At 30.0% G+C, this 21,255-nt stretch overlaps 1 long non-coding RNA gene across 1 annotated transcript; it reads right to left on the bottom strand.

The window, feature by feature from the left end:
- Positions 1–124: 124 nt before the first annotated feature.
- LOC119766925 lies at positions 125–20,370 on the bottom strand. The gene is made up of 3 exons (XR_005277211.1): positions 20,107–20,370; positions 19,884–20,045; positions 125–780 (listed from the first exon to the last, which is right to left on the bottom strand). It is a non-coding gene; the product is annotated as an uncharacterized LOC119766925 (long non-coding RNA).
- Between the last annotated feature and the right edge of the window lie 885 nt (positions 20,371–21,255).

The raw sequence follows: 21,255 nt of genomic DNA, 5'->3' as shown, positions 1-21,255 counted from the left end.
ATATTCTACTCCACCTCCACTTCAACAGCAAAGATCAGCTTCTACTATTTGTCGAACCAATTAGCTGGCAGCGAATGACCGAAAGGTTAAAACTGCCGGAAATAAACCAACTAACAACAACAACAATTAGCTGGCGCGATGATGTACACGGCTCTCGGTATGAACAACTCAAGGTTGACACTAAACACGCTTACATCTTTCTGAACAACACTCTTTAGGACGATTCACTGAATAACACTTTTCATGGACTGGACACGGACAATTCGCGGATGCTTTCGCCTTTTCCTTTTATAAGGTTGTGACTTTTAACGCACTGACGTTTCCTTTCTTCGTTTAACAATTCAACTTATTTATTTCTCTTTTCAAACTTTCACTCAATTTCGCGAACTTTTGAACTTGCAACAGCTGCTCACAGCACTGCAGATCTTCGTTGGAGGTTACTTTGGCAAAAATCACCCAACTTCGAGACAATCACATCACTTTTCCGCAGAATTTCGTTTTCTCTCCCTCTTGATTGTTTGTCACGAATCACGTCATATTACACTTTTCAGCTGTTGCTGCTGCTGCCTCCGCTCGACCTGCCTGCTCTTGATGGACTGTTGCTGCTGCTGGCTCAGACTGGCAGTCGAAGTCGTTGTTGTCGTCGATGAGCGTTTTGGACAAGAATGACATCACTTTGGCATATCATGAAGATACCAACTCGCCTGGCACTTTGGACGCGCGGACTTTAATTAGCTTCGGTGGTTTTCCGCTGGTCGGAGACTTCCAAGTCGACGTGTCCTAAAAATTAAATTTAAAACATAGTTTTAATACGCGGTTTAATTTAATGAGATTTGCGAAAATAGTTTCAACAGGAAGTCTCGACTGGCGCGACGCGACATGCTGCTCGGTTGAGTCGCGAACTCACTCAACAGAGACGGATTTTGTTTTGGTTTTATTGCTTGGGCAGGTTGGAGGCTACAAGTTGGCCAAGCTTGGGCGGTTTGGGGAATTTTTCGGTTCATTCTACCGATTCGGCCACAAAGAATAAGCGAAGGGAAGTGCTAAAACCGGTTTCGACCGCGGTTTGTTTGGTTTGAAAATTATGTTTGGTTGTGGTAAGAGGAATTTAAGTTTGCTGGTTATGTTATCCTTTGGATCTTTGTTGTACACTTTTTGCTGCATCTTGACTGAGTGCAAAATAAGTCATGTTCTCCGAGTTGAATGCAGTTATTTTTTGCAATTTCGTAAAATACTGTAATTTTACCACTAGTCTGGTGTAATGTCCCTTTTTCAGTCTAAATTGAGGTAAAATTACATAATAAAAGAGGTAATATTCAACCTTCCAAAATTACACCTTCTTAATTTACACAATTTTTAACTGTGTACACAGCAAAATTTTACCTCAATTTAGACTGAAAAAGCGACATTACAACAGAAAAGTGGTAAAATTACATATTTTCAGAGGTAAAATTACACATTTTTTCTGACATAAAAGATGTACCCCTTCCCAGATGTAATATATTAGCATAATATTTTTCTGTGTAGCATAAGAGAGCACAGAGACATCGATATGTGAATATTTCTACATTTTTTAATCTTCATCTCTGCATAAATTTTATATTTTGAAATTTCACATATTTCAAGTTTTCGTCCCTTTGCCTACAAAATTTTCCCAAAAAATTATAGGGCAACTTTAATTATTCATTAAAATTGAAATTAATTTGATTTTAAAAAAATCGATTGTAAAAAAATCAGAACACATTGTGAATTTTGGGATCACAGATTTATACAAAACATGTAAGCTTAATAAAAACATTACTTAATCCGCCTTTAGGGGATTGATGCCTTCCTCACATTCATATATTGAATACACAGCAAAAAATCCGATGGTAAAATCGCATGCAAAAGCATGCACATCACCTTCGTCAAAATAAACAATTAATATTACACACTGCATATACATTTTTTGCAAGCACAAAAAAAAAAGTTGCAACCGACGGGATTCAAACCCAGCAATAACAGTAAGGACTGGCGCCTTAACCCACTCGGCCATCAGACCAATGAACAGCTGTAAGGATAAACGCATATATGAGCTTGACATTTCGGTCAAGTAGGTTTCCCACTGTGTGGTGCGTTTTCACACCAGCTCAAACTGTCAAAATTGCACCAGCGTTTCAAGGCTTTAAACGCTCATGGTATGGCAGATTTTCAAATCAAAATATATTTTTTCAACGTTTTTTTTTAATTTGATTAGCCTCTTAATGAATTTTGATACTTATAAATTGGAAGTTGTCAGATTTGTTTATGTTAAGCTTCGTGTGTTTACCGGGTTCGAGTTAGCTTTGAGCTATTCAGATTGACAATTCTAAACCGACCAAAGAAATTGTTTGAAAAAATCGTTGTTTTGTGAGTTATTTTAATTTTGTTTAGTCTTTTGTAATTTGTGAATCAAATCTGGATTTGTTTCAGATTCTTGATGGCCGTGATCTGCGTTAAATGTGGTTTCAATTTTGTGAAATTCAATCAGTTGGAAATGGTGGAGAAAAAAAAACAACTTTGTGAAAACATTTTAATATGATCATAAATAAATTCATAGTTAATAAATTCAGCCCCTTCAAAAAACATTAAAAAAGTATGATAAAATTTACATGATATCACTACAATATCTGGCATACCATAATTTTCTATGTACCTTGACCATAACTGACAGCTCGCACGACCTAGGTTTCCCATACTGACATAACATTTCAATGATTAAATACAATTACGCACACACGTGGATGATTAGAAGTACTTTTCCGTATTGTTGTTTCTTACTAACATTTCCCCTATTTTATGTGAAAATAAGTATTCAGTAATTTTTGTAGTATACACAGAAAAAAAATCATGGTAATATTACATCTGGGAAGGGGTACATCTTTTATGTCAGAAAAAAATGTGTAATTTTATCTCTGGAAATGTGTAATTTCACCACTTTTCTGGTGTAATGTCACTTTTTCAGTCTAAATTGAGGTAAAATTGCATCATAAAAGAGGTAATATTCAACCTTCCAAAATTACAGCTTTGCAATTTACAATATTTTTTACTGTGTACCAGACTATGCCTCTAAGCATTTTTTACATGATTCAAATGATAATGGTATTTTTCTATAGTAGAAAATGTGACAAACAAGCAAAAAAATGAAAAAAGTGACTGTAAAAACATGAAAAACTAGATAGGCAAAAGGTAATGATTGGAAATTGTAGAGTAAGCCAAATACTATCAGAAACAAACATAAACTATAAACTAAACACGAGAAATGCAAATTAAATTACAAAAAAAAAAATAAGCAATAAACATAAAACAATACAAGTGAAGTTTTTCGTAAAAAAAAGTTGTTCAAAATACCCTCCTAAACACGGGAAAGATCAACATTTTTGAAAAAAAAAAATGGGGTAGACCTTTGCAAATATTTTTTTAAGTTTATGTCCTTCGACTCCGGCCAAAATCGAGGAAGGGGATCAGAAAAAATATAAAATTGAAATTACAAGCCATGGTGTTCACACTTGAGTGAAACAAGTGTTTTAAAATGCATTTTACACCTATCCAGTTGGCCATGGCCATATTTTGGAGGCAGAGTTTTTTTTTTGCAAAAATTACGAAAATTGCAAAACTTTAGGGCTGTGCCGAAAAAGAAGTATAAACAGCTCTGTCAAATTTGAGTATGATTGGAAAAGTTGATTTCAAATTTGTACTTTTTTGAGTAGTTGGGGTGATATGTTAAGATTTATAAATATGTTTGGACTATGAATCACAGATTTGATGTTTAAATTTTATTTATTTAGTCAGTTTGTTAACCGATTTCAAAGATGTCATTTGTTTTTCAACAGACAACAGCAATCAAATTTGTGCAAATTAAAAGCTACATCTCTTTGACAACATCGCCGAAACCGAAGAACGACACCATTAATTTCCTTCACATTCGAAATTTCCGCGAAATCGTAAAAACCTTGAACGTGTGCACTTTCGCCGAAGAGGGGGTCCAAAGAATCGAGCTCACATAAAAAAAGTAAGACGGCATCAAGTCTCAAACAGTCTGCCGATGCCACACCACACAATCCAATCGTTGACGGCGGTAAAATGAGAAACGACTTTGAACTTGGCGGTATGACTCGCGAAAATAATATTTACATACAACAATATTTTCTTTTGCCACAGCAATACAACCAATATTATGATGAGTAATGATAGTTGGTAGATTGAATGTGTCGATCAGAGTTTCGAGCTACTGCTTTGAGGAGTGTTTGTGGGTGGAATCTATCATCATGAGAGCGTTTGTTAGAATGAATCGCACCAACTGTATCTAAAAAAAATGATACGCTCAAGCAATAAATTACTGTATTTTCACAGTTTTCCCTCTTTGTGAAGGAAATCACACTCAAACCATTTCTCCACGTTATGGTGAGCGAAATTGTCACGAACAGCTGCACCGCCGTTCCCTCTGTCATCACGATCATGAATTTGACACGGGTAAAAAGTTGCGGCGAACGAACGAAGTTTTTGTCATGGTGCCAAATTATAAGCTCGGCAAGTGCTACGTTGAATGAAAAAAATTAATACTATGTGCAATATTTGGGTTTCTAGTGAAGAAATTTATTGGGTTTTTCTTTGTGTGTGCACTTGCACTGAAAATTTAATGGCATGCATGAAACACTTCTTTGTTCCAGATGTTATTGATTTGTTGAGTTTCCACTTTGAGAGTCTTTATGAAAATCTGAACGGGTTTTTTCTCTTTTTTTTTGTTTAATGGTCCTTTTACAATTTTTTGTTCAGTTAGTTATTAACAGTTTTTTTTAAGTATTTGGGTTCGGGTCTTCATATAAGATGTTTTTTTGGAACATCTTTTATGTCAAAAATGTATAAATTCACCACTATTCCAATGTGTTGGTACCGTCAACAGGGGTGACATTGGGTCTGGGGGGTGAGATTGGGTCATACAAATATCGATATTTTTGTATGACCCAATCTCACCCCCTAGACCCAATGTCACCCCTGATGACGGTACTTTTTATGTCTAAATTGGGGGAATATTACATTTTCAAATTCACCCCTTCCAAATTTACACATTTCTTTTACTGTGATCCACAAATTTGGAACACTTTCTCTTAACTGATGTAAACAAACTTTGATCCCTCCAGGAGAGCATAAAAATCTAATCGTTTGGCCTTGATCTCTTCTATTGCCAGATTTCTGCTCAAAATTTGGTGTCCGAAGTGTCAAAACATTCAATATTACGCCATTTTGAACTGTTATGTTAGAAAATGGTGGGTTGTTTGGGTGAGACTTAGAAAACATCAATTTTCCTGCTTTTTTCAAGCTTTGCATGGAAATATCTCAGCAACTATCGTATCGTATCACCAAAGTTCAAAAAAGCAAAATATAGAGAATTTTCTCAGCTTTTCAAACATATTTTTTTCAAAAGTGGGCAAACATGTGTGTCCTGAAAATTTCTGAAAAGTTGGCATCCCCTAAAACATATAAAAAAATAAAAATAAAATCAAAATAGTGTTTTTTTGCAAATCAAGTTTTAGTGACAACAAGTGAAATAAAAAATCACCCATTTTTTACCGTGTACAGTCATCCCACATATTCGGAACACCCACAAATTCGGAACACTTTTGTGGTAATTTGTCAATTATAAGCCAAATGCAGATTTCCTGTCGACCCTACTATTTTAAGACCTTTATTTGGACATTCTCTTGCTATTTCACTAATAAAAGTAGTACTTTTTGAACAAAAAACCTTATTTCAAGACTATTTTATCCAGAGCATAAAAACTCTGCCTCTAAATTGCCTGTTCCATGATTGTGGGATGTTATTGTGCCTCCCACAATTGTGGAACACCTGAATTCGACTGATATTTTTTTACAAAAAAGTTATCAGACCATTCAAAACACATAACTTAGTTTGAGTTTCGTTGGTTTCAGTGCGTGAAGTCATTATTTTGTAAAAAAATGTGTACTCCTGGAGAGAACTAAAGTTTGTTTACATCCGTAAGAAAAAAGTGTTCCGAATTTGTGGATTTCAAGGGTCAAAGTTATTCTTCAAAAACTTGATTTAAAAGTAAAAAAAAAAAGCAAGTTCGATACAGCATTCTAAAAATCGCAAGAAAAGCTTTCAAATGAAGGTAGAAGCGAATCATTAAGTTCAATTATCGATTTTCTATGATTTTTTGAACATTGGCCGATCTGTAAACTGTTCCGAATATGAGGGATGACTGTACCATATTTTTTCAGTGTAGTCCTTATCCATACCCACTACTTTGCCGAAGACACCAAATCAATCAAAAAATTCCTTCAAAAGATACAGATTTTTGAATTTTCATACATCATTTTTGTATGGACGGCTCCCAAATTTGTATGGAAACTAATGATGAAAAATGGCTTCTTTGGACATACCGAAGGCATCATAAAAGTTTCAGCCAGATTAAAAAAAAAAATCGAATGACCGAAATCTCAGAAAATTGCTCTGTTGTCAAACGAACGGGGTCACTTTTTAGTTTGACACCCCATTTACACGGAGTTCACACATACTCACAAACGTTTTGTGCGTGAGCGACGTGTAAAAAGTGACATTTCGTCATTTTTTAGTTTGACTTTGTCAAACCAACGGGGTACAAACTAAAAAGTGTCTGTCAAATAAAAAAGTGACCAACCACCGGGGATTGAGTGTACAATCCTTTGAAAAATTTGAATATACTTGGCTTTGGATAATCGTTTCGTATCAGAATTAGATCGTTTGTATTTTTTATCATACTATTTTTATTGGAACTTAGATTTACGTTAATAAAATACTATTACCTTCATGATAATTACAAATACCGTAAGAAGGAGTGACATTGGGCCTAGGGTGAGAGGTCATACAAGTTCACATAAATATTAATGATTTCAAATATATATGGGGAACATCTTTTTTTTTGTTTTTTAATTGGAATTTTGTTTGTAATATTTTTTTGCAATAAAATGCTTTGCAAAAATTAAATTGATGTAGCAAAATACGGCTACAACCATTATGTATCCAGACTACCTGAAAACTTTGGAAGCCAATTTAGATATAACTTTGTTCTAAGAATCTCGACTGACCTTTAAAATTCAATTCAACCACCGCCTCTCTTCTTCTATTCATGAATCCATTAATCTCATATGTGCCCCAAACCAGATAATTCGCAAAAAGGAAGCCATCAATATTTCCCGGATTTTAAATGTCAAAGTTGGTGAGCCGCATCACGAAAAAGTTCACTAACCTTTTCCAAATCATACACATAACTTTTGCTGTATATTCCTTCCAGTAAAACCCCCTCTGTGGGGTGAGAAAAACCATCGCCAGAGCGCCAAACCGAGGAGGGGTGCCCGAAGCTATGCTCAACCCAATTGGTGCGAATGAACCTGCCCTCGCGGACGGACGAGTTCAAGGCCACGTGCGACCTCCATGATTTGCTTTATTATGCTCCAGTCCCGTCACACAGGAACCAACAGATTCTACAACACGGTTGGTGGCGGATTTCGCTTGTGACCACACCGAAATGCTCTGTAATCATCATTATGACTGGTTTTTTCTTTCTTTTTTTGGGGACGAGATTGAAAGACTTATAAATTGAATTTTGTTTTCGTTTGTTATCTTCTAAAACAAGAATTGAGTTTTCGCATCTTAATGAGAACCAGCAAGTTGGCAGAATCCGGTTGTTTGGTTTTCCGTGAGATCAATCTCAACCAGATATCCGCTTAATAATTTAAAATTTGCTGTAGGAAATCAAATTTCATATTTTCTAGCCTACAACTCAAGACGGAACATCAAAAGTAACGCAAAGTTAGCTGCCTGTACCATTTAGCTATAATTAACGGACGTCGATGTGAGAAATTACCCTCAGGCCACACCACTGTAGTCACAGTAACTTACCGGATCACTAACCCGCCCCAGGCAAATTAGTGCGTTCGCCAAGAAGCTTGCCGTTCTAATTCATCTCTAGATGAGAATGTTTGAGACACGATCTGCTCCAAGTGTTTGCGGCGTCCACTTGCGACGGTGATGTAAAGTTTCGCATCGTGGATTTTATCATGGCAATTCTAATGAATTCAACGGTAATTTAACGTGACTCAATAATAGCAACAGATTAGATATCGGCACGAAGATTGATCTTTTGAGTACCGAAGTAAAACCACGTGATAGCTTCTATACTAATGGAATGTTGTCAAGCAAAAAAATAATAAGCAGGGTATACCAAATATATTTCTTATTATTACTTATATTTTTCACGAAATTCTTGATTGATTGATGATTTTCCTCTTCTTTGTAAAGTTTTGAATTGAAATCTTTTCAATTTCTAAAATTTTATTTTTGTGTCCCCGCTCTCGTACTTTGCCAGACCCGAGTGACATTTTTTTTAATATTAACATCGGCCTTAGTTTTGAATATTTAAGAGCGTTTGTTTGTCCATACATGAGATGAACTCATGCCAAATATGAGCCCTCTACGACAAAGGGAAAATGAATTACTATGACCGTCCACGTGGTTGGGCACTTTTTTGGGAATCTGTTCCCCCCCCTCCTCGTGGACAATTGTCCATACAAAAAAACTTTTGTATGGATCGTGGACAATCGCCAAATCACCCCCATGGATGGTCCCGTTAACAAAACGTACATTTACATAAATTGCTACAACATTTATAAATAAATTACCATTTAATGGTTATCATAAGTTTCAATTAAAAAAAATCATGCAAAACATAAATATGCAGTGGAATAAACTACAATTGGTAGTCCAAAATTGTTTGAACTTTCTTCCAGAGATATTTTTCAAATATAGTTAAAATAATTTGGCTGTGAAACGTTTAAAAGTTAAAAAATTATTTGAGCAAACTGATTAACTGATCATATTTATGATTATGAAAAAATATTTAAATTATAAGTGATATCTTCAACAATTGTATTTTTTATAAACTAACTGATCCTGATTGAATTAATGCAAATGTTTCATTGAAAAAAATATGATGATCTTTTCGTGTATGAATCTATACAAAACTGGCGATAATCAAAATACTTGAAAAGAGATGAGAACATTCACAAAAAAATATAAAAACTGCTTTATAAATTCAATCTTCCAGAATTTTTTACTGCCCATAATTGAAAATTCGGCTATTATGCCAAATCAAGCATTCCGAGGAAATCGCGTTTTAGTGTTTGTCACAAAATCTCCGTCAAGGCAATTTCCCATAAGAGTGGCATATTAGCCGTTTGGTTTTTCGCATCGGCAGCCAAGTCTAAACACTATTTCAGTGAAATTCAAGTTGCAGGAGATGCGTTGGAACATCCTCAACCGCCTGGTGCTAATATCTCGTTTTTGCCAAAAGTGGATATTAGCCGTTTTTTCAATGGTGGGCAGTTTAGTTCAATTTAGTTTTTAAAAGAACTCTTAAATTTTAGGAGATTATATCAATCTCTTAAAAATAGAACAAAAACTCATACAAATTTGTTAAGAAAAACATTTCTTTTTTTTAAACAGCTTATGTTTGAAAGGGTATAAAAACATAAAGGACTATTATTTTTTAAGTTGAAACATTTTTTCCAACTCGATAGTTTCAAAGAAAGTTTCAGACATGGATTATTTTTACAAGCTCGTTCAAAGGCATTACATTTCTGTTGCATCCTCATTCCCCAAGAATGGCCAAATTCCAGGGGGAATTCCTCACCGGTTGAGAAACACTGATATATTGTATCATAATTTAAAAAAATGGCCGCTAAAATCAGGTTTTTCTAGCACATCACAGTTTTTCTGACTCCCGTTCAATTTCACGATTTTTAATGATTTGGTTGAAAGATTGCAGTTTTTTTCGAGTCCCGTTCAATTTCACGATTTTTAATGATTTGGTTTGGTGGTTCTTGTGATATTTTCGAATTTCCAGTGTAAAAATCAATAGAACTTATCGTTTTTGTTAAAAAAGAAAAAAGAGAAGATTTTTTTCATGTTTTTTAGCCTTTTTTTTGTTTCTTTTCCGATCTTGAATTTGTTTTTTGAAGATTTGGCTACAGATTATTTTATTTTTGCTGTTATCTATTTTTTTTTGTTTTTTTTGAAAAGGGAGATGAAAACTTTTTAAAATATATGTACAGGGGCGCCGACTAGTCCAAAATGTTGGGGGGGCACGGTTGTTTTCCAAAATCGATAGGTAAGAGTGGCGATTAGATGTTAAAGTTTCTTGTATATCACGTATTTTAATAATTTTATTACGATGTGATACGATTAATTTTTCATCCGTTTTCATTTTATTTTTAACAAAAAGATAATTTATTAAAACGTGATTAGAATGTTGATTGGGGGGAATTTTTTATATGATTGGAAGGTGAATTCCTTCTAATTGGCATATTCTCACTTATTTTCTAGAAGTAGGTAACAGTCAATAATAAAAATAATCAGATATTTAGAAATTTAACAATACAAATATTCTAAAAATAAAAACAAAAGAAAAAGCAAAAATTTAAAAATACAAATACACATTTATAAAACATCCATTTTTCAAATCTGCAATTTAGAAAAAAATAACAGATACATAAAATTCAATATTCCAAAATAAAAAGAAATTAACAGTATAAAAATATTCTGGAGATAATTTTTTTTTAAGAAATCAAAAGCGGAAATCCAGAAATTAAAAAAATCAGAAATTTAGAAATAACAATAAAATTCAATGTTTAAAAAAATCGAAAATTTAAAAATTATGATACATGAATTAATTTTTTAATAATTTAAGAATTTAAGAATTTAAGAATTTAAGAATTTAAGAATTTAAGAATTTAAGAATTTAAGAATTTAAGAATTTAAGAATTTAAGAATTTAAGAATTTAAAATTTAAGAATTTAAGAATTTAAGAATTTAAGATTTAAAATTTAAGAATTTAAGAATTTAAGAATTTAAGAATTTAAGAATTTAAGAATTTAAGAATTTAAGAATTTAAGAATTTAAGAATTTAAGAATTTAAGAATTTAAGAATTTAAGAATTTAAGAATTTAAGAATTTAAGAATTTAAGAATTTAAGAATTTAAGAATTTAAGAATTTAAGAATTTAAGAATTTAAGAATTTAAGAATTTAAGAATTTAAGAATTTAAGAATTTAAGAATTTAAGAATTTAAGAATTTAAGAATTTAAGAATTTAAGAATTTAAGAATTTAAGAATTTAAGAATTTAAGAATTTAAGAATTTAAGAATTTAAGAATTTAAGAATTTAAGAATTTAAGAATTTAAGAATTTAAGAATTTAAGAATTTAAGAATTTAAGAATTTAAGAATTTAAGAATTTAAGAATTTAAGAATTTAAGAATTTAAGAATTTAAGAATTTAAGAATTTAAGAATTTAAGAATTTAAGAATTTAAGAATTTAAGAATCCGGTTGTTTGGTTTTCCGTGAGATCAATCTCAACCAGATATCCGCTTAATAATTTAAAATTTGCTGTAGGAAATCAAATTTCATATTTTCTAGCCTACAACTCAAGACGGAACATCAAAAGTAACGCAAAGTTAGCTGCCTGTACCATTTAGCTATAATTAACGGACGTCGATGTGAGAAATTACCCTCAGGCCACACCACTGTAGTCACAGTAACTTACCGGATCACTAACCCGCCCCGGCAAATTAATGCGTTCGCCAAGAAGCTTGCCGTTCTAATTCATCTCTAGATGAGAATGTTTGAGACACGATCTGCTCCAAGTGTTTGCGGCGTCCACTTGCGACGGTGATGTAAAGTTTCGCATCGTGGATTTTATCATGGCAATTCTAATGAATTCAACGGTAATTTAACGTGACTCAATAATAGCAACAGATTAGATATCGGCACGAAGATTGATCTTTTTGAGTACCGAAGTAAAACCACGTGATAGCTTCTATACTAATGGAATGTTGTCAAGCAAAAAAAAAAATAATAAGCAGGGTATACCAAATATATTTCTTATTATTACTTATATTTTTTCACGAAATTCTTGATTGATTGATGATTTTCCTCTTCTTTGTAAAGTTTTGAATTGAAATCTTTTCAATTTCTAAAATTTTTATTTTTGTGTCCCCGCTCTCGTACTTTGCCAGACCCGAGTGACATTTTTTTTAATATTAACATCGGCCTTAGTTTTGAATATTTAAGAGCGTTTGTTTGTCCATACATGAGATGAACTCATGCCAAATATGAGCCCTCTACGACAAAGGGAAAATGAATTACTATGACCGTCCACGTGGTTGGGCACTTTTTTGGGAATCTGTTCCCCCCCCTCCCCTCGTGGACAATTGTCCATACAAAAAAAAACTTTTTTGTATGGATCGTGGACAATCGCCAAATCACCCCCCCCCCCCCATGGATGGTCCCGTTAACAAAACGTACATTTACATAAATTGCTACAACATTTATAAATAAATTACCATTTAATGGTTATCATAAGTTTCAATTAAAAAAAATCATGCAAAACATAAATATGCAGTGGAATAAACTACAATTGGTAGTCCAAAATTGTTTGAACTTTCTTCCAGAGATATTTTTTCAAATATAGTTAAAATAATTTGGCTGTGAAACGTTTAAAAAGTTAAAAAAATTATTTGAGCAAACTGATTAACTGATCATATTTATGATTATGAAAAAAATATTTAAATTATAAGTGATATCTTCAACAATTGTATTTTTTTATAAACTAACTGATCCTGATTGAATTAATGCAAATGTTTCATTGAAAAAAATATGATGATCTTTTCGTGTATGAATCTATACAAAACTGGCGATAATCAAAATACTTGAAAAGAGATGAGAACATTCACAAAAAAATATAAAAACTGCTTTATAAATTCAATCTTCCAGAATTTTTACTGCCCATAATTGAAAATTCGGCTATTATGCCAAATCAAGCATTCCGAGGAAATCGCGTTTTAGTGTTTGTCACAAAATCTCCGTCAAGGCAATTTCCCATAAGAGTGGCATATTAGCCGTTTGGTTTTTCGCATCGGCAGCCAAGTCTAAACACTATTTCAGTGAAATTCAAGTTGCAGGAGATGCGTTGGAACATCCTCAACCGCCTGGTGCTAATATCTCGTTTTTGCCAAAAGTGGATATTAGCCGTTTTTTCAATGGTGGGCAGTTTAGTTCAATTTAGTTTTTAAAAGAACTCTTAAATTTTAGGAGATTATATCAATCTCTTAAAATAGAACAAAAACTCATACAAATTTGTTAAGAAAAACATTTCTTTTTTTTAAACAGCTTATGTTTGAAAGGGTATAAAAACATAAAGGACTATTATTTTTTAAGTTGAAACATTTTTTCCAACTCGATAGTTTCAAAGAAAGTTTCAGACATGGATTATTTTTACAAGCTCGTTCAAAGGCATTACATTTCTGTTGCATCCTCATTCCCCCCAAGAATGGCCAAATTCCCCCCAGGGGGGAATTCCTCACCGGTTGAGAAACACTGATATATTGTATCATAATTTAAAAAAAAAAATGGCCGCTAAAATCAGGTTTTTCTAGCACATCACAGTTTTTTCTGACTCCCGTTCAATTTCACGATTTTTAATGATTTGGTTGAAAGATTGCAGTTTTTTTCGAGTCCCGTTCAATTTCACGATTTTTAATGATTTGGTTTGGTGGTTCTTGTGATATTTTCGAATTTCCAGTGTAAAAATCAATAGAACTTATCGTTTTTGTTAAAAAAGAAAAAGAAGATTTTTTCATGTTTTTAGCCTTTTTTGTTTCTTTTCCGATCTTGAATTTGTTTTTGAAGATTTGGCTACAGATTATTTTATTTTTGCTGTTATCTATTTTTTTGTTTTTTTGAAAAGGGAGATGAAAACTTTTTAAAATATATGTACAGGGGCGCCGACTAGTCCAAAATGTTGGGGGGGCACGGTTGTTTTCCAAAATCGATAGGTAAGAGTGGCGATTAGATGTTAAAGTTTCTTGTATATCACGTATTTTAATAATTTTATTACGATGTGATACGATTAATTTTTCATCCGTTTCCATTTTATTTTTAACAAAAAGATAATTTATTAAAACGTGATTAGAATGTTGATTGGGGGGAATTTTTTATATGATTGGAAGGTGAATTCCTTCTAATTGGCATATTCTCACTTATTTTCTAGAAGTAGGTAACAGTCAATAATAAAATAATCAGATATTTAGAAATTTAACAATACAAATATTCTAAAAATAAAAACAAAAGAAAAAGCAAAAATTTAAAAATACAAATACACATTTATAAAACATCCATTTTCAAATCTGCAATTTAGAAAAAATAACAGATACATAAAATTCAATATTCCAAAATAAAAGAAATTAACAGTATAAAAATATTCTGGAGATAATTTTTTTAAGAAATCAAAAGCGGAAATCCAGAAATTTAAAAAATCAGAAATTTAGAAATAACAATAAAATTCAATGTTTAAAAAAATCGAAAATTTAAAAATTATGATACATGAATTAATTTTTTAATAATTTAAGAATTTAAGAATTTAAGAATTTAAGAATTTAAGAATTTAAGAATTTAAGAATTTAAGAATTTAAGAATTTAAGAATTTAAGAATTTAAGAATTTAAGAATTTAAGAATTTAAATTTAAGAATTTAAAATTTAAGAATTTAAGAATTTAAGAATTTAAGAATTTAAGAATTTAAGAATTTAAGAATTTAAGAATTTAAGAATTTAAGAATTTAAATTTAAGAATTTAAGAATTTAAGAATTTAAGAATTTAAGAATTTAAGAATTTAAGAATTTAAGAATTTAAGAATTTAAGAATTTAAGAATTTAAGAATTTAAGAATTTAAGAATTTAAGAATTTAAGAATTTAAGAATTTAAGAATTTAAGAATTTAAAATTTAAGAATTTAAATTTAAGAATTTAAAATTTAAGAATTTAAGAATTTAAAATTTAAAATTTAAGAATTTAAGAATTTAAAATTTAAGAATTTAAGAATTTAAGAATTTAAAATTTAAGAATTTAAGAATTTAAGAATTTAAGAATTTAAGAATTTAAGAATTTAAGAATTTAAGAATTTAAGAATTTAAGAATTTAAGAATTTAAGAATTTAAGAATTTAAGAATTTAAGAATTTAAGAATTTAAGAATTTAAGAATTTAAGAATTTAAGATTTAAGAATTTAAGAATTTAAGAATTTAAGAATTTAAGAATTTAAGAATTTAAGAATTTAAGAATTTAAGAATTTAAGAATTTAAGAATTTAAAATTTAAGAATTTAAGAATTTAAAATTTAAGAATTTAAAATTTAAGAATTTAAGAATTTAAGAATTTAAGAATTTAAGAATTTAAGAATTTAAATTAAGAATTTAAGAATTTAAGAATTTAAGAATTTAAGAATTTAAATTTAAAATTTAAGAATTTAAGAATTTAAGAATTTAAGAATTTAAGAATTTAAAATTTAAGAATTTAAGAATTTAAATTTAAGAATTTAAGAATTTAAATTTAAGAATTTAAGAATTTAAGAATTTAAGAATTTAAGAATTTAAAATTTAAGAATTTAAGAATTTAAGAATTTAAGAATTTAAGAATTTAAGAATTTAAGAATTTAAATTTAAGAATTTAAGAATTTAAGAATTTAAGAATTTAAGAATTTAAGAATTTAAAATTTAAGAATTTAAATTTAAGAATTTAAGAATTTAAGAATTTAAGAATTTAAGAATTTAAGAATTTAAGAATTTAAATTTAAGAATTTAAGAATTTAAGAATTTAAGATTTAAGAATTTAAGAATTTAAGAATTTAAATTTAAATTTAAGAATTTAAGAATTTAAGAATTTAAGAATTTAAGAATTTAAGAATTTAAGAATTTAAGAATTTAAGAATTTAAGAATTTAAAATTTAAGAATTTAAAATTTAAATTTAAGAATTTAAGAATTTAAGATTTAAGAATTTAAGATTTAAGAATTTAAGAATTTAAGAATTTAAGAATTTAAGAATTTAAGAATTTAAGAATTTAAAATTTAAGAATTTAAGAATTTAAGATTTAAGAATTTAAGAATTTAAGAATTTAAGAATTTAAGAATTTAAATTTAAGAATTTAAGAATTTAAGAATTTAAAATTTAAGAATTTAAGAATTTAAGAATTTAAGAATTTAAGAATTTAAGAATTTAAGAATTTAAGAATTTAAGAATTTAAGAATTTAAGAATTTAAGAATTTAAGAATTTAAGAATTTAAGAATTTAAGAATTTAAGAATTTAAAATTTAAGAATTTAAAATTTAAGAATTTAAGAATTTAAGAATTTAAGAATTTAAAATTTAAAATTTAAAATTTAAGAATTTAAGAATTTAAGAATTTAAGAATTTAAGAATTTAAGAATTTAAATTTAAGAATTTAAGAATTTAAGAATTTAAGAATTTAAGAATTTAAGAATTTAAGAATTTAAGAATTTAAGAATTTAAGAATTTAAGAATTTAAGAATTTAAGAATTTAAGAATTTAAGAATTTAAGAATTTAAGAATTTAAATTTAAGAATTTAAGAATTTAAGAATTTAAGATTTAAGAATTTAAGAATTTAAATTTAAGAATTTATAAATTTAAGAATTTAAGAATTTAAGAATTTAAAATTTAAGAATTTAAGAATTTAAATTTAAGAATTTAAGAATTTAAGAATTTAAGAATTTAAGAATTTAAGAATTTTAGAATTTTAGAATTTAAAATTTTAAATTTAAATTTAAATTTAAGAATTTAAGAATTTAAGAATTTAAGAATTTTAGAATTTTAGAATTTTAGAATTTTAGAATTTTAGAATTTTAAATTTTAGAATTTTAGAATTTTAGAATTTTAGAATTTTAAATTTTAGAATTTTAGAATTTTAGAATTTTAAATTTTAAATTTTAGAATTTTAGAATTTTAAATTTTAGAATTTTAGAATTTTAGAATTTTAGAATTTTAGAATTTTAGAATTTTAAATTTTAGAATTTTAAATTTTAGAATTTTAGAATTTTAGAATTTTAGAATTTTAGAATTTTAGAATTTTAAATTTTAGAATTTTAAATTTTAGAATTTTAGAATTTTAAATTTTAGAATTTTAAATTTTAAATTTTAGAATTTTAGAATTTTAGAATTTTAGAATTTTAGAATTTTAGAATTTTAGAATTTTAGAATTTTAGAATTTTAAATTTTAGAATTTTAGAATTTTAAATTTTAGAATTTTAGAATTTTAGAATTTTAGAATTTTAGAATTTTAGAATTTTAAATTTTAGAATTTAGAATTTTAGAATTTTAAATTTTAGAATTTTAGAATTTTAAATTTTAGAATTTTAGAATTTTAGAATTTTAAATTTTAAATTTTAGAATTTTAGAATTTTAAATTTTAGAATTTTAGAATTTTAAATTTTAGAATTTTAGAATTTTAGAATTTTAGAATTTTAGAATTTTAGAATTTTAGAATTTTGGAATTTTAGAATTTTAGAATTTTAATTTGTCGGTTTCTCAGTAAAGCGGGTGCACTAGTTTTCAAAAATTTACTTTTTTTGAAACAATTGTATTTTTTGGCTAAAATTGGTATAGAACGGTTAACGGTTAACAAATGTATATGAAATCTTTTCAAATCCGTTCTAAAATTACCCAAAAAATTATCGAATTTATCAGCATTTTTGTAAACGTAAAGCAGTCAACAAATTACCATTTTGAAAAGTGTTTCAGCTTATACTCGCTAAATCCTGATCTACAATGGCAAATCGCAGAATGTTGCGTTTGAAAACTTGATGATTGTTTTCGCAAGAGTTTGCGTAAGTTTGATTGTAGATGAAGTGCTTTGGGAAAAGTACATTGGTTTTGTTTTTGAAACAACATGCTCAGATAGAAATCTTATGAGCAAATCCGTAAAATCTATGTTGACGACATCTCTCAAATTATTCACCGATGCCTCTGTGCTCTTATACTAAGCTTACTGATTTTCCTAGAGAGCACAGTGGTATAGGTAAAACGATGTCGATTTAGAAAAATAATGCATCTAAATCCAGAAAATTGTTAACGATTTTGTTCAAAAAATTTCAGCGATTTCGAAAACAACAAATGTTTTTGAACTATTTTACGGATTCGCTTACAAGATTTCTATCCGTGTGTCAAACAATGTTCCATTTATGTTTTAGATATTATTTTCAATTATTTTTTTTTTTATATTTGATATAAGTATATTTTTCTTCCAAAATTTCTGGGGGGGCACAATGTATGGGCTGCCCCCAGCCAAATTTTAGGGGGGGGCAAAAAGTACCGTGCCCCCCCAGAGTCGGCGCCCCTGTATATGTACATATTGGGTAAATTTTGCAGAATTTTCAAGTTATGTTTTAATCATTTTGGCTAGACAAGACTTAAATCGTGTATTGATATGGAATTCGATAAAATACATAAACTAGAAGCATATCGAAAATAAAACTTTAAGGTTAATAAATCGAATCATTTGAGAAAAAAAACAACAACAATTTAATTAATGAGAATGCACCAGCCCTACATTTATTGATGTTAAGGTTTCTTCATTATTATAATATTTAAGATCAAACTTTTTTTCCAGTGCCAGTTCTAGTTCATCTTAAGAACAATCTTACGCGACTAAAAAAGCAAGTACCGTTCAAAATTGGTGAAGAAAGCTTATAGTTTATTGAAAAATTATATTTAAAAAAAACGAAGTTGACTTTATAGCTGTCGACCACCATTGCTAGTACCAACCACTAGTGTCTTCCTTTTTATCTACAAGGACTTCGCCGCCCTAGGCTCCTAAGTGTATGAAAGTATGGCACGGAGCGACGGCGCCGAATACCCATATTTACACAAAGAATTTTAGAGCGCCCGCCGCGGGATTCGAACCGGCGACCTCTGGATTGTGAGTCCAGTGCGCGGTCCGATTGATCCACACGGCGGGACGATTATATAAAATGAAACATGAAAAGTAGTTTCCGTTATTTTAATATTACCTTTTCAAGTTTATTATAACATTTTTCATGTTCCGTGAAATTTCCTAGAATGGAGCATCAAAATGAAAAGACTTTTCTTCGAGGTGCTTCCTATGGATTACTTCTGGAGCAACATTTGAAAGGGGCGGTACGACATTGCTCTTACGGCCTTTCATTACACGCGTTTAAATGGGACAAAAGGCCGTAAGAGCAATGTCGTACCGCCCCTTTCAAATGTTGCTCCAGACTTTGTGCACAAGTTGTTCCTTCCTTCCATTTCATTAGCACACATAACTTTTGTAAACAAGAGTGTATTTATTACTCCACACCTTATGAGAACTGTCATTTGAGTTATGTGCCCTTTTGAAATGTAAGGCTCCAAGTAATGTATGTTTTTTTTTCTTTTCAACGCCAACCCTCGCCATTATTTTGCACAACTGTAAATGTTTTATGTTTGTCTCAACCAGTCCTCTCACGTAAATTCCATTACAAAAAAGGTACAAAAGGAAGACACCGCATCATCAGCTGACATCGGCGACGCAACATTGTTCAATGAACCACGTGAAATACATTATTAAGTATTAACACAATTAAAACGCAGTGGGAAGTATTGTTATGTTAACAATTCTAGAGTTTTTTTTAAAAGGACCTATAACCTATTGTCATTCATATGTTTGTAAGACCTATTATAAAAAACTCTAGAATATGTGTTTCAAATCTGACATATATCAACAAGGTTCAAATGTTGAAATTGGCGATAAAAATAATTTCGGTCAATCGTTAAACTGATTTTATTTCAAATTTGCACAAACATTTAAAAAAACATTACACATTAGATAAAAATTGGGCTACTTTGTTTAAAATTTGAAAAAATGGCTATATGTACAAAAAACTTTTGTATTCTTAATTTAAAAAAGTCCTCAAGCCGAACTCCATGGTTTTTAATCATTATTTTCAGTATTACAAGAGAGCAAACATACCTTCTCCAGGCAGCTACTTCGATGTTTGTTTTTGCTTTTGTTGATCGTTACTCAGCTCACTTTGATGGCCCAATTTTAGTTTTTGTCGATTTATTTCAATTCACTACAAAGGAAATGACTCATTGGTGATCCCAAAACCAGTAACGCGTTTCTCGTCACACTCTGTTGTTTTGGAAAACAAAAGGTGAAACAAAAAAAAACATTAAAATTTTACTTCAAACACTCTTATTTGCCAACTTCAAAGACGCGCAGACGAGAATCGATAACAATGCGAATTTTAATGTGCACATGTGAGTGCGCACACAATAATATCAACTGATTTTATTACACACTTCTATCGGCTCACACTTCCTCACATTATTATTATAACGATAATAACTGCATCCTACGCACCACCACAGCACACAAGCACATGAAATATACAACGCCACACACGTGTCTCCGCGTACAGAGCGCGCGCAAAACACAACCGTTCCCGTTGAACTTCTCACGCCAACTGAACACCGCAATCCGCATTGCATCGAATAATATGCTCAAGTGGACGCTCTCACTCTCTCAAATTCCTCAACATAACTCTCTAAAACTGCTCTTGTGAGAGTTATGAAGGTATCGTAGAAAATTCACGGCAGTTTAATGACAATGTTCAACAATTCAATGAATTTTGCATTGTTTCTTTATTTTATCCAAAATAATATTTTCTTTGTCTATAATATGGAATTTACTTTGAATAAAATTAAAAATTTGATTTCATCCAATCTTCATAACCTTCATTCTTAAGCTATTTCAAACAATACATTTCCGCATTAAATAATTCAACATATACTATAATTTATATGTTTTAGCAAAACAACGCCGAAGAACAATAAAATGCCATATAATCATCAAACATTTTAAATCAAATTCTTAATTCTCAACTCAAAATAATACCTGTAACGTTGGAAAGCTCTATGTGAAATTTCTTTTAATAAATATGTTCAGTTATTTCAAAAACATTTCAAAACTATTTTTGAAAACGTGAATTCGCACTGACGTTATGTTCCAAAACGTAATCTCTCTCACTCGGAGCATTCTCTCCCCATGCTGAGAGAATTTGCGCAATGTCCTCAAAAAGCCGGCTGTTTTTGTTTACGTTTTTGGATAAGCTTGTGCGATGGGTGGGGTGGGAGGTGGGGTTGGCCTGGCGAGGGTGTTATGATGCGGCATAAAAAGCGCGAAGCCAACGAACGCCGACCGGCCGGTTGTTGCTGTTGTTGGGTGAGAGCAAGCTCAAAGAGCGAAGAGAGGAGTGTAGCATAATTTCTCGTGAGAGCTTTCCTCTGAGTTTCCGCTGAGTTATTACTTGACAGCTTATTGTTTTGACGTTTGAGTTGTG

Source organism: Culex quinquefasciatus, chromosome 2 (assembly GCF_015732765.1).
Source record: "Culex quinquefasciatus strain JHB chromosome 2, VPISU_Cqui_1.0_pri_paternal, whole genome shotgun sequence".
Classification (NCBI taxonomy): domain Eukaryota; kingdom Metazoa; phylum Arthropoda; class Insecta; order Diptera; family Culicidae; genus Culex; species Culex quinquefasciatus.
This window is presented reverse-complemented; position numbering and strand designations above follow the sequence as displayed.